Here is a 14,937-nt window from a genome sequence, read left to right on the forward strand (position 1 = left end):
TTCTTAGACCTCATGATATTGATGACAGGTATTGTCAGAATAATCTTTTAGCACTTAGCATAAAACTCAGTTATCATTTGTTGAAATAAAATAAATAAATAACCCCCTTACTTTGCATCATGTATATGCAGTTTATGTCTAAAAGATCCAGGTAAGCCAGATATACAATCATAAAATTCAGGTGATCCAGTTCACTATGCGTTACTAGTAGTTGTATTCTGAAATAATTATGTCCAGGTCCTATGTGACAGACTCCGTTACAATGAAAAGTTATAGAAAAATCACTTGAAATGAAACTGCTTTAATTTGGGGGAAGAGACAAGAGGCGAAGGGGCTTAAAATCATTATAAATTTGAGTCATCTCTCAAGTATTTTTCTCTTCCCATGAGTGGTGGTTTGCACCATGGGGACTGTAATTCAGCTTCTCGTTGGGTGGTCTCTTCTGGAGGGGGTTCCTCATGGTTGGCTCCTCACGTTGGTGTTGCCTCCTGGCAAAGCAGAGTATGTGTTGCAGGGTCAATGTTAATAGAATCTACAGCAGGATCATAGCCACAGAGCATAAAAGCACATTAATGGAACATCTCTTTTCTTCTACAGTGCGCAGATAATCACGAGCAATCAAGAATGGCCAAGACCACGGTGCTACAGCTCTGCATGTGGCATTAGAATAGTCTCCAGGTTTTTGCTGTGATTCCTAATAGATTAGAAGGATGCCCAAAGCCTAAAAATGTGGGATCAATGATTCACTGAGTACAGGGACAAAACTGTTAAGATGGCTCTTCTTGATTTTGTTCTGTTTGGGGCAGAAGTCACACCAACATCTCACAGGCCAGATGCAGCTGGCTGCTATGTTGTTTTGGTTTTCCAAAACACTTAAATAATGACAATGGAAAATTTAAAAATTATAAAACTGCACCTAAAAAATATCCTGGATTTTGTGTTTCCTTTGAAATAAAAAAAAATGGAATCTACCAGTACGGGACATGTACTCACACTGGTTGAGGTCTCAGTGGGAACCTCCCCCTTTGCTCAGACTGTACCTTTTGCCCATTTGGCCCCCGCAGGCCCACTTCACTCATTTACATTGGTTGCTTGGGACATGTGTGTTTTTGTGTGTGTAACCCCTGGTCCAGGGTCACTGCAAACATCAGGAGTGTGTGAAGCCTTGGGAAATAGTGTAGGGCACCCCAGGATCATGGGTAAAAGACAGGGGAAGCCACGGCAAAGGACTTGAGCCAGAACGCAGGAGGACATCAAGATTCTCAGCTTCCGGAAGAGCAAATGTCTCATTATTCCTGCTGTTTCAAGGCCAGAAGCTGAGATTTACCCCCTGCTGTGGAGATGCCACTTAAGAAGCTGAGGCCGGTGCAGCTGCCGCACTGCCACCATTTTTAAACTCACCTTCTCGCTTCATGGTGACAAGATGCTCAGAAAGGCCGAAAGATTTCCTTCACAGTTTTCACAATGCAATTCAGAACACACACTCAGAAACATTAGAAAAGAAGGGTTTATTCTTTTTCTGAACACCCTGGAGGTTTTATTTATTTTCTTACTTGTTTCCTAGGTGGGTATAATAGTCACATGCGTCAGCATATCAAAACAAGAATTTTGATGAGAAAATTTGCCATAGGAATGTCTTAAAAATGAAACTTTCAAAAACTTCCCTGGTAATACATACATTCAACACTGGGTAATTTGGAAAAAGGTATTCCAGGGTCAACAGACAGGCACTTCATTTTGTTATCAAGGATTAGCACCCCTCAGTTTAACTGAAATCTCCCAAGGAGTTCAAAGTACTTTACTAATAACGCCTCATTTCCACAACCACCAAACTAAAGGATCTCTAGTTTAAGTGGCTGTCAAAGTGAAATTTAAGAATTGCCATCATTGCTATGTGAGGGCTTTAATTTTGTAAGGCAGAAAAAAACGGTATAAATAATGACTTCAGTAATACTTTTAAGCCTCACTAGAGGATGACAAATGCCCATTTCTGCCTTTCCCAACTTCTCTCCTACTGGAAGAAAAGCAGATAAACTACAGACACATAAGCAGGCAGAGAGAGGGTGAAAATGAGGAATAGATGATTAGACAGATATAGGGGAAGGGGCAGAGGAGGAAGGGGAGGTGAGCGAGAGGGAGATGTCCCCAGAGGACCAGAGATGCTTAGTTTTATCTCTGGACCTTCCAAAATTCAGGGTCAAGAAGAAACACGAAGTGCAAGTCAACAAACACTCCCTCTGTCTGGGTTATCACAGCAGGTTTCAATGCTAGTTTTCAGCACTGCCAAGTCTCAGTGGAACTCTACCATTAGTAGACTTTGGCAGAGTGATTACATGGATAAATTTAGAGCAGTAAACACCCCCAATCCTTCCCATAAATTCCATAGCCAGACTATCAATAAGGAACAGAATTAATTTTAGTTTTACTTCCCCTCTGTCCTCATTAAGTCTCAATCTGGGCCAATTAAGTCAGTTACTTAAAGCCAGATGTGAAGGCATTCTAGTTTAAGATTTGTTGCTCACGGAGTAGATATATCAGAGCTGGCTTTTGTAGAGTTCAATTTATTCAGATAATCTTTTCTTCGATGATACAGGAGGACCATTCTCTGGTTAAGGATAAATACATAGGTGGATTGTCTTCCTTAGATCTCCAGATGGGTGATGCCTAAAACTAATAAAGCCCAAATGATAGGTTCTATTCTGATCCAACACAGTGAGAAAACTATGCATAATCCCAGTAGTGATTGCTGTGCATGCATGATCATACGTACAATGTGATATCTCCAGTGCTCCCCCCAGACACATCACACTGAGCCAGCTTACATGTCGTGTGCTCTTCTAGGCCCCATGTAGCAGTAGTGTGTTCCCAGGTTAACCAAGCACAGACAGTACCCCTCCCAGAGAACCAAGCCATGGTGAGGGTTGATGCCTGATGGCTGAAGATGAGGCAGTAATTCATGCTGTGAATCAAGGAATGGAGAGGGTAGCACTCACCTTTCATAAGAGAAGCTCCTATGCAGGGAAGTTATTTCAAGTTGAGCATCAGAAAGGAGAAGATTGACAAGCAGGAAAATAAGCAGAAAGCTCCCACTAATTCACAAATAACATACAGAGTCACCAGCTCTTGTCCCAAATCTCGGGCAAAATGTTTTAGAACTCAGAATTATATGTATTTTAAAAGGGAATTAAAGGTGCATATATTGTACATTATGTGGACCTCCCACCAGGGACTAAAGCAGAACTCTGTAATCAAACATATCTATCTTTCTGCAGCAAAATATGTGTATATTTACACTAAGTCAGATAAATAGACGTGAACAGGCTCTGTCAGGTTAGGTGTGGTTTTACCTGCAAATGAGTTAGGGAAAAGACTTTCAGTCTTTTTAGGTTTTTGGATTTGGAAATGGACATAAAAGATTGTGGGCCTGTATTCTTTGCTTTAACATAAATTATAAGTTTGGGGATAAAGATGATACAGACTTGAACTCTAGCACTTTTATTGCTACTTCATTTCCACGATTGCCTCCAAACCTACTTTTGCCATCCTCTTGGTTGTGCTTCATATTAATGCACTGATTCCACAAGTTCATTCATTCATTTAGGAATTATGACTGGTGCATTGAACACCTGCTATGCACCCACGGCACACTAGGAACATACTAGGAATAGTGATTGTTCTATTAAGTGATCCTCTAGAGCCTAAAGCCACACATTCCTAAATTCTAGGCTTCATAGTTTACCAAGACAGTTGAAACCAAAATAAAGGAGATTTTTCTTTATATATATAAACTTTTGGCCAAAGGATTTTGGTGGGGAAATTTATTTTTAAATTAATATTTTTGAGTCATTCAAGAAAATGCCACCAGTGAGAAAGTGTATGTTAAACTAATATTGAGCAGCAATTAGTACTAGAGAAAATGTCTGTTCTTTACTTATCTGAGTTTTTTTTTCATTCATTTAATTGTTTTTACTGAGAGACAGGTTCTCTCCTCACCACTTATTTCCTCTCTAGGAAGCTTTTCTTATTATAAAACACCAAAACATTAATTCAGAGAATTCACTGGGCAAACAAAAGAAAAAATACAGCAAAAGATTTATTACACCCACATTAAAACTTGGTTAAATTAATTGAAAATGAAAAAATTACTATCTTATGAGGCACGTATTTAATTTGACACATTGGAACCAAGGTGCTATTTAAGAATCTGTTTGTTTTGTTTTTATTCCAAAATGCAGTGCTTCCAATATTCCTTCTTTGCAGAATGTCTGCTTTTCACCCTGAAGTATTTAAGTGGACATCCAAAGCATTTTAAGCAGATTTCCAGATTTTAAATTCTTTTGCTTTGATAAGAGAAGCCAAAGAATAACTTGAACAGGAAATTTGAAAATGGGACCACAACACAAGATCATGTCAAACAGAAAAAATAACACTGGTGATTATAATTTGCCATTAAAAAAAAAGAATATGAAAACCATGGCTCTGAACTTATGGAAGACCAATCCAATATTTTTAGTTTTGTGCCAATACCATATCTGGAACAAAGCTATTAGCCACATTGGGATATGATTTATACCTTCACAATTTTCTGCCTCTTATGCTAACAGCCTATAGTAAAATCCAACCCGTGAGTGACAAGCAGACAATCTAGGTCTTCCATTTGACATAAGCAAATATAATAAATAAAAGTAGTGTTAATTTTTACATTTCTTACAAACCTTACCGATCCAAGTATGAATAATAGTACAAAGCTGTAAGCCAGCTGCCACGTGGTTATAAAAATCTGACATGACACACATTGTGGAGAAATGGCCCAAAAATTATGCGTGCCGGGACAGAATCTTGTCACTACATGAAAATCGAACCTGAACGCTATTAAACTCTACCAACCATATATAGCTAAGTATAAGAATCACGATGTCATTGGCATAGATTTGTATGGCATCCCACTTACTACAATTCAAATATTTGGTTTGTTGGATGTTTAGCTACACAGGGGAGTTAAGCTTCCACAGGAAACAGGTCATAATGGAAAACTCATAGTCCCTGGAAAGAGCAAAAATCTTTAGCTTGCTCTTATCACCAACACCTGAGTACATACTACTTATTAAAACAGCACCTATTTTAAGAGATAATTCTACTTGAATCAGACTATCCCCATATCTTAACCTATATTTGGGTATCTTTTCCCAAATGTTAGAACATTTTTTAAATTATTCACTCCAAAATTCCATCTGCTGTAGATATGTTTATTCAATCAATATTTTTATTATTGCTAGCCGTAGTAGAGCAATGCTAGTCAGCCAAAGATGAGAATAAGCTTACTTTTACGTTCTGTCAACTGACAGCCTTGTTAAGTACATATTCCTATACCACATTCAAGACATTTCATGAAACTTGCACAGAAATAATATCTTCCTAAGAGAACCTAATCAGTCCTATATTTTTGTTCCCACCTGTGGATATATAGTCAAAATATTGTTATGTTCTGTTTTTCCCAATTCTCAAAATTGGTCTTCTTACAGAAAGACAAGACTGTGTAAAAAATACAACACAATGATAGATTTATAATTACCTTCTTCAGAATGAGAATACAAAACACAATCTGGAGAATCAATTCTTAAAGCAGTTAAGCCTCAAACTGCAATTTTGTGGTAGATTATTAGGAGAGAAAAGCTATGTAAATGCGATTTTTCTTATCTTGTTTCAGTCCTTGAACAGACTAGAGCTTTCCTGGAAGAAAACCTGCTCAGAAGTCTGATCGAAGGTCACTGACTCCTCGGTTCCCGTTTCATGTCCCTGAGCTTAGAGATACCCTTGGATATGGGCCAAAATGGAGCAGGTAATTTCCTTACCAAAGTCATCCTTTCTACCTGATCACTGCTGAAATTTGTACATGTTTGGGAAGCAAACAAAAGAAATGAAATAAAGACTGAACCCCTCATTCTAGTTCAATAAAATACTCTGAGAATTAGTGAAATAATTCAAGCAAAAACGTGGTTTCATTTTTGTAGAAGTCAGCAACCAAAGAGCCACAGTGGAAAGTGGAATTCAGTCTTTCAAGTCGGAGGTTCAAAATTGCTACAAATTCCAGCACTGTATCCCACCACCCAGCCTAGAGGTTCATTACGGAGCTGAGGGAGAGATATTCCCCTTGCGTATTTCATATCTTCTAGCCTCCTTTCTAACCATTCCACTGTAACACTTCCTAAAAGCATGGATTTGGGTGTGTGTAACCAATATGCTGTGTGAACTGCTTTTCCTTGAGCAGTATTGACATCCAGTGGAGACTCAGAATAATTACAGGTGTGTCAAAATCCCTAAGGACTGTGGCCCAGAATGGATGTCTGGTTTGAAATAGGTATCACACAATTCACCAGAAAACATAAGTTTTCCCCCATATACAACTGAATTAGAATAAAAGAACATTCTGTAACACCACTACAGAATGGTGATTGCCATAGGGGACGGTGATGAGAGATAGGTTATATAGGTGGATGGGATAAAAAGGTACAAACTTCCAGTTATAAAATAAATTAGTCAGGGGGATGAAAGTACGGCACAGGGAATACAGTCAATAATATTGTGATACTTTTGTATGATGACAGATGGTAACTACATTTATTATGGTGAGCATTTAGTAAAGTGTATAATTGTCAAATCACTATGTGGTATACCTGAAAACAATATAACACTGTATATCAACTACATTACAACTTTTTTTAAAAAATAGCAAATGCATAGGAGAAAACTTTTGTAATCTGGGGTTAGTTAAAGAGTTCTTGTATATGCACCAAACTGAACATCAAAATTAAAAACTCCTTCTCTGCAAAGGACACCATTAAGAGAATAAAAAGCAAACTATAGGATGAGAGAAAATACCTGCAAATCCTGTATTTGACAAAGGACTTCTGTTCAGCATACATAAAGAACTCAAAACTCAGTAGTAGACATCTGTTTCTGTCTAAGATGAAGTAACAGGATCTGGACTTACCTTCTGGACTGAAATAACCAAAATGGAATGGAAAAAATACATGACACAAAGTTTTTGAGATAGTGGACATCAGGCAATTAAGGGCAGTGACCCTGAGAAAAGCAAGACCAACTAGTGAGCCCTACGATTCCCCAGCTCACTGCCTTGGGAGAATTTCCAGTCTGCAGTGCCAAGGAGTGGGAAGCCAGGCAGAGTTCAGGAAACTCCCTGAATTGAGGAGGAGCTGAGAGCCTGAGGAGGTGAAGGCAGCTGGATTTTACAGGGTTAAGAAGAGAGTCTGTCATATTCTTATTCTGCATTGTATTCATAGCCACTCACATGAGCACTGGCATAGACTAAGTACTCAAAAGAGTACTTATGGATGGACGGATGGATGGAAATGATCAATAAATGAGTGCTAAGAAAAATAGTCCCCAAGTAAGAATAGGTCTTGAGGCAAGATTTAGGAATACAATGCATTAAGTGTTTCTCCATGCTTGGGAAGATTAGTTGATGCATATTACATATCAAAACCCTAATCTGTTCTCTCATTGGCTTGTGACTTGTTTTTGTGTGTATTCAATAGCTATCCGTCACATGCTATGCACCAACTCTGCTCACATATTTTTAAAACACAATGTAAAACAGAACCTAAGTAGGGTACTCCGGAATGAAAACATTCAGATTTTGGAAGGCTTGTTTCTGAAGTTCAAGAGGTGCTGTGGTTCTATGTTCTGTTTGTGTTTCTTACAATTCCCTGAGATTGTCTTCATGGATTCATGGCAGGGCTAGACGGCATTATTTTGGCCCAGGAGAACACATTCTGTTGAATGCTTCCTTGATTCTTTTCTTAATACTTCTACCCTAACATATCAGCTTCTCTAAAGTTCCCTGAAAAGATATGCTTCATTTAAATGGCCAGTTTTCAAATGGTGTCAATGCTAGAAACTTAATACCAAAAGTTTCTAGTTATTTCTCAGGAGATTATCATGTTAAGGCTTTGGAAAGTACAAAGTGATCTAATAATTTTATTCTACTTCCTCTGAGTACATTTTCATATCTTATACTCTTGGGAGCTGACACTTCTCACCATTTTATGGGACCAGTCAACATCCATGAATGCTTGATGTCTAAAAGTAATTCTAGTCTGTTTTTGGACTGAGTGCAGGGGAAGAATATTACACACAGCAATTGAAACGTATGTTTTATATTCATATTTCTTTGGTATCTCACAAAGACATACAACTTTAGACAAAATTTGGGAATTGACAGAATATGGTGTAGTGAGACAATGCTCCTGAGAACTCTTCCCCTATTTTCATTAAAATACCTGTAGAATCATCTAAGAAAGAAGCAATTTCTGCAATTGCCAAAACAAATGGAATTAAGCACATTCCTTTTTGTGATCAATAGGATCAAGGCAGCCCTGGCAGTCAGCCTGAGCTACAATATTGTCTCAGGACTTTGGCACAAGCCACATGGCGCCATCCCGGTCCTCTCTAGTATGATCTTCAAAACAGGTATGAGACAGGATTTCTTGTCTGCCCCAGCTTCCCCTTTTGTCTAAATTGCCCAGTACATTTAGTAGGTCCTCAGAGATTCAAGACTCAACCCTCTTCCCTCCTTTCCAGAGCCACTCACTTTGCTTTCGGTCCCAGTATTGTCCCAGGTCTCTGCCTCTCTGTCTTCACCCTGCTGCTTTCCTGGATTTGGTCCTTGGCTCTTGACTCTGGCTTCATCACTCAATACCACCTTTCAGACCTTGCTTGTCTCCTCAATCTTTAACTCACAAGTCAATCTTCACCACTTCTCTGTTGCTCCTGGAACCTAGCTCAAGGCCAGCATCCTGGATACATGAAATTATGGGTATTGCAACCACAGTAAGACAATGCCCCACAATGAAAGAAAAATAAAATGTAGAAAATGAACTCTCAAAGGAAATGCTTGACAAGGAACTATTAGACATCCTCAACAAGATGCAAAAGGAAATGGCAAGTACCAAGTAAGTTAATTCTAGAACTGCTCAGGTTGTTAGCAGTGGCAGGGAAAAAGCATGGGAACCATATTGGGGAAACAATAGATAGACTCCAGGAACCTAGGCAGGACTTAACAAGAAACAATGTGAGGGAAGATGTCAGATGAGGAAAGTTGAACAGCAATCTAAACAAAAATTAGTACCCATTTCTAAAGGAACGGGTAGGGTGAAACATCAGGATACTCAGGGATATAATTGTAGAAAATTTTTCAGGATTAAAAAAATTAAAACAAATCTGAAATTGGACATTGAAAAACACTGGATATTATTTCCTAATCAAAATCAATAGTAGTAAAGTAACCAAAATCTGGTAAAATGTTTAAACGTCAAGAGAAATGAAAATGTTTTCAAATTTCCAAGTATAAAAATAAGATTACATTAAAAGAAGCCCAAATCAGGAAATTCTCAGACTTCTCTGTTGCCACCCCCAAAGATAATGGAATGAGGACTTCCCAGCACTGACAGGGAAGGGTTTGGTTGGACTTTATCAGCCAAACTGCCATGCACGAGGGAAGGTCTTAGAGAGGTGCTCTTTGTTCTACCCACGTAAGTGCTCTCTCTGCCTTCAGGGATCACCATCGGCATTATCCAGAACTCCCAGGCCCTGAAAAAAATTCTGGAAGGGGAAGACAAAATGATCATCAATAAAATTAATTTCAGGGATAAGGAAATAAAAGGAATGAAGCATGAACTTAATGCTGACAAGTCAATAAAATCAAATCTCATAACCAAATTAGGACACCCATGTACACATACAAAATGGGAAAGCCAGATCCCTATACAGAACTACTGATGACTGAAGAAAGGGAGAAAAAAGAAGCATAAATTGGTTAAAATGCCTCTATAAACTAAGGTAAAAAAATGGTTGTATTTGATTAAGTAACTTTAAATTCATGATTTTAGTATTGATAAAATTGGTGGAATGTCAGCTATATTAGGAGTAGCACTGCCATGTCTTACCTAAATTTTCATCTTTATCCTTTCATTAATTCAACAAGCAGCCACTGAATTTAGTTAACTGTGCCAACACCTGCTCAGGTTTCAGGGCACACTTGGTCAAGCCTTCACCCCTCCTCCAGACTCCAGCCATGAGGAAGAGTGCTCACTTGGTGGGTCAAGTTCAAGCTCATGATTGCTTCCCAGAGTTAGTCAAGTGAAGCTTCGGTGTGATATGAGCTAAATGATCACATTTCTTGTGTCTATATGACATAGCTGCTTTTAACTGAGTCATTCTTTGACATGTCTATTGAAACTAAAAGTAGTGATAAGTAAGAGGGGATGGGGATGGACTGCAAATGTAGGTGGAAACCCATGGCGTGGGAAAGACAAGAACTCCTGGGAACAGGAGGCAGAAGGCTTGGGTGAGCCGCTCTCAGCATAAGGGAGAGAGGCCCTACCCTTTAGCCTCTTTAAATAACTAGGACTTGCTGTTTCCTTGCCTCTGCTCACCATCAGAACGATGGGTCTAGGTGGAAGAGGCCAAGGAGGTCACTTGTCCCTTTTGCATCTTAGATCTAAGTGCTTTTTTAGAAAGCAAATTGTGGTTCTTTACAATCCAGTCCACTTAAAAGGCAAAGGATTTTACATAGGATTGAGGTAGAAATCCCCACTGTGGTATTTCCGTAAAAATATTCTCAGTAACAAAAAGTGTGATGGTAAAATCAGATTTTATTAAATTGATCTACAAGAATGTCTTAGAGTTTCATGGAATACATTAGCATATTAATGTATCCAGCAGCACACTTGATTTAATCTTATCTAATTCAGCATTTCCAAACCAAAACTGACTACAGAACCTCTATGTGGAAGGCCTACTTACCTGTGGGAAATAGTCCGATTGTTTGCATGACACTGCTTTAGTAGATAGTAATATAGTGAATTTGGGTGACACTGTTTTCACGTCTGTGTAAAATAATAGTAATAACTATAGCTAAAAGCAATGAACTGTTTACTATATATGCCAGAGACCATTTTAAATGCTTTCTGTATATGTATCAAGTTCCTTAATTGTCATATCATCACTACGTAGCAGGTCCTGTTGTTACTCCTATTTAACAAATGAAGAAACTAAGGCACAGAAGGATTAAATGCTTTATGTTTTAAAGGACTAAAGCAGGATCTAAACTCCAGCTTACTAGCTCCAGAGTCCAGGCTCTAAGCACAGCACTCCGTCGCCTTCTGCCCAGTTATGAACGTCTTCCTATACAGCACAGGTAATAGGTGGTCAAACAGTCAGAAATGTAGGTTCTAGGTCCTAGCCATCCTCACCTGTTTCCAAATTGAAGACACCACTCCTATTAGACACTGGAGAGAATGACAAACATAGTTCTAATCTTTAGACTAGTGACAATCAGGAAAGGAAAATGGACAAATAAACCAACAGATGGAACCCAGTATGACCCATAGAGAAATAGAGGCATATCTCCAGGGGTTTTAGATTATTTCACAACGAGCCAGTCAGAGTGGAAGGTAGCCACAAGGTCACTGCCAGGTCCCAGAGGCTTCCTGCTACTGGCATTTTCCCTTTCTTTGCTGAATTGTGGGATGATCTAGAAGAGTCTTAGGGTAAGGCCAAGGTAATTAAGGTTGGAGTATGATGTGGGCTCAGAACAATGGCTGTTTTCCAGCTAGCAACAACGTATTTAATGTTTTAATAACTGATGCGGCCATACGGTAGCCATACTAGGTCTACATATATCCTGGGTTCCTGTCCATTGCCTTCATTGTAGCCCTCACTCAGGCTGTCTGCTGGAGGCAGCAAAGCTGCTCCCAAGCTGGCTAAATTCAAGACATGAACAAGGAATTTGATTTTCTAACTCCTCCAACCACCCTGTTCCACCTACAGCCTGCAGCAGACTCAATCCTCTATCTCAGTATTTCCCCAAAGTATGAATGTTCATCCCATTTGTAGCACACATGATAACTTTGCAAGGTCCACAAATGACCTTTTAAAAATTCTAATAGCTATATGTATAAACTAGCAAATAAACCCATGCTTTGGTGAACATTATTACTTGGAAGGAGACTAAAATTTTAGAAAACATACCAAAAACCTATAAGAGAAAGGCAAAAATCATGAAGCTATTAAATAAAGGATTAGGTCTTAGGAGCATTGCTCTTTCCTGAGATGACTTTCTTGATTCATTTGACATTTTTCAACACTATATCTCCCTGCTGTGCTTAAAAAAATCCATCCTATCACTTTATCCTACTTTTCTAGGTCTCTCTTCTGCTGTTTTCAGCCCAAGGCCCATTACAGTCCTTCATTTTCAGGAATGAGCTAATTAATTTTCATATTCATAGCAGCAGGCAATGTTTGAAAGCTAATAATAGAAACTAACTCTAACTGAAGCAAAAGAAGAAAAGGTACTGACCTAATTATTCAAACCACAGAGATGTGGATCCAACTTCAGGTATGACTAGATCTAGGTGCTAGAATATTTTCTGACCTAACACTAGTTACCTTTCAGTGTTTGCCCCTTTCTTTCCCATAGCACACAGACTTGCCCCATATGACAGTCAACATGACAGCAGACAGCTCCACAGTCTCAGCTTACATTGCTGAGACCAATTTAAAACTTTCCAATAAACTCACTTAGAAAAATGTTAAGGAAAGACTGATTAGACAGAACTAAATAATATATTCAGTAGAAATACATTTTAGAGTCAAGCAAAGCATTTCCCAGAGTCAAGCAAAGATTTCCCCCAAAGGAAAGGAAACTAACCAAAAAAATGTGGGGTAAAATTAAAAATATTTAACTATATAGAATGAAGTGTCTTGTATAATTTTATGCCAGAATCTGGGGTATTTGAGAAGCCTGTCTTCTATTAAGGAACCTCAGGGTCTTGAAGGGCAGGAAATCCTGTAAGAATATATAGAAAGGTCCACATTGTATAAAGGCTCCTGGAAGATGTTAGATATGCAGACGTTTGAGGGATGGGTGGGCTTCTGCTCAGTGAGCACTAGGTGAAAACCTAGGCAAATGGAAAAGTATATGAAAATTCGAAGAAGGATAAAATAGCAAAACTTGAGGGGAAACAATGCTTATCAGCTGGTTGGTTTATTCCTTCTCCATCATTCCATACAGAACTTGTGGCAGTGAGGACGGAAGCAGAAAGATGTTACATTCATCAGGAGCAATAATAGAAAGAGGGTTATTACTAGTCAGGACAGGCTAAGTGCTGTGGAAAGCCCTGTGAAGATCTGGGGCTTAATGTAATACAAATATTCCTATGATGCGGTGCAGTGAGGTGGGAAAGGGGACCGGAGAAGAGTCTCTGCCTCATGCAGTCATCTAGGGACCCATAAATCTTCCAACCTGTGGCCCCATTACTGTCTCATAGTGGTTCCCGAACCCCAGTATGCATCAGAATGACCTGGAGGGCTTGTTGATCCATAGATGGCTGAGCTGCACCTCCGGAGTTTCTGATTAGCAGAGATTGGGTAGGTCCCAGAATCTGAATTTTGAACAAGTCCCCTGGTGATGTACATGCTACTGGTCCAGGGATCCTATTTTGAAAATCACAGCTTAGGAGCTTCTAGGAACTACCTTTAGCATTCAGCTGATGGATGAGTAAGAAGACTTGCTTAGAGAAGACACTTCTGCTCTTAACTACCTTAGCTCAGAAGTGCAAACGTCGCTTCTGTTCACATTCTATTGTTAAGAACTAGTCACCCAGACCTACCTACATGCAGGAACTCTGGGGTGTGAACTCCAGCAATGTGTCAGAGAAGGAAGGAAAACATGATTTTTGTGAGCACTAACAATGTCACAGAGCATAACTGAACTAAAGGCTTTAAATAAAACATGAAAGGTCCTCCTATGGGCAGAAAGTAATCTCATCACTGCACTATGAGAGACTGAAAAAAATATTGGTTTTATAGAACTAGATTCACTGACTATTTTGATATTGTTATTCAGCTCTTTTATTCTTTCATTCAAAAAATACAAATATTTAGAATTCTTCTGGATACATTTATAGATAGTTTGCTCACAGACACACACTCACGTACACACACGCACACACCAAACTTTAGTTTGCCTGGTATTCTAGTTTGCCTTCTCTTTAAAATGGAGTTATCAAATCCTTTTTGAAAGTAGGCACATTGTAAGTCATAAAAAAATACATACATGCATAAATAAATATTGCTTTCCATTGGGGGAGTCAGCAAATTAGTAAGCTTCATTTCAGTTTGGGGTTCACAATTCAGTGACTGTTTCTGCTAACATCATCCTTGCCTTCCCCTAACATAATGATAATTTGAAAGACTAAAATACCCTCTGCTGCTTATTATACAAATGAGCTGCTACATATTATGTGCACCAATATGCTCCTCATCTGGATCTTAATTTGTAATGCATATAAATCATTTGGCACTTACCTCCCAAGTCGTAAGTTGCCTTCACCTGTGGTTTAATTCTCCCAGCTGCCTTTTGCTTGCTGAATTTTCTTTCAAATACAAAAGAACAGTAATTATGTCCTATTTTTAATTATGCATCCACTCTCCAGGGAAGAAAGGAATCTGATTGTTTCCATACAGACCAAAATTCTTTAGCCTCATGCTGCACTGACCACTGCTTTGACTGGAGCTGGAGTTGAATATGCTGCTTATACTTGGCTCATTTCAATTTTGGATTTTTGGGGGATTGAAATTCCTTAGAATGACAACATAAAATCACAAATATTTGTGAGCAATAGACATCTGATGTCTCTAATTAATTCATTGCCTTTTGCCGAGAGACTTAGTCACAAGTCATAAATTGCAGGGCTTGTAAAATTTTATAAACATGCAATAAAAAGTCTTGGGAAACTGGTCAAATTTCAGGCTTCTAAGATATATTTAACTTCTATGAGCAGTTTAACATCATGTTAAATCAGTATGAACTGATTATTAGGGAACTTCTTTTTAAGGGCTTAGCATTTACTCACA

At 38.7% G+C, this 14,937-nt stretch overlaps 1 long non-coding RNA gene across 1 annotated transcript; it reads right to left on the bottom strand.

The window, feature by feature from the left end:
• Positions 1-291: 291 nt before the first annotated feature.
• On the bottom strand, positions 292-14,595 carry LOC140843747 (uncharacterized). Its single transcript, XR_012121764.1, has 4 exons — positions 14,389-14,595; positions 9,552-9,621; positions 8,612-8,816; positions 292-488 (listed from the first exon to the last, which is right to left on the bottom strand). It is a non-coding gene; the product is annotated as an uncharacterized lncRNA (long non-coding RNA).
• Between the last annotated feature and the right edge of the window lie 342 nt (positions 14,596-14,937).

Source organism: Manis javanica, chromosome 10 (assembly GCF_040802235.1).
Source record: "Manis javanica isolate MJ-LG chromosome 10, MJ_LKY, whole genome shotgun sequence".
Classification (NCBI taxonomy): domain Eukaryota; kingdom Metazoa; phylum Chordata; class Mammalia; order Pholidota; family Manidae; genus Manis; species Manis javanica.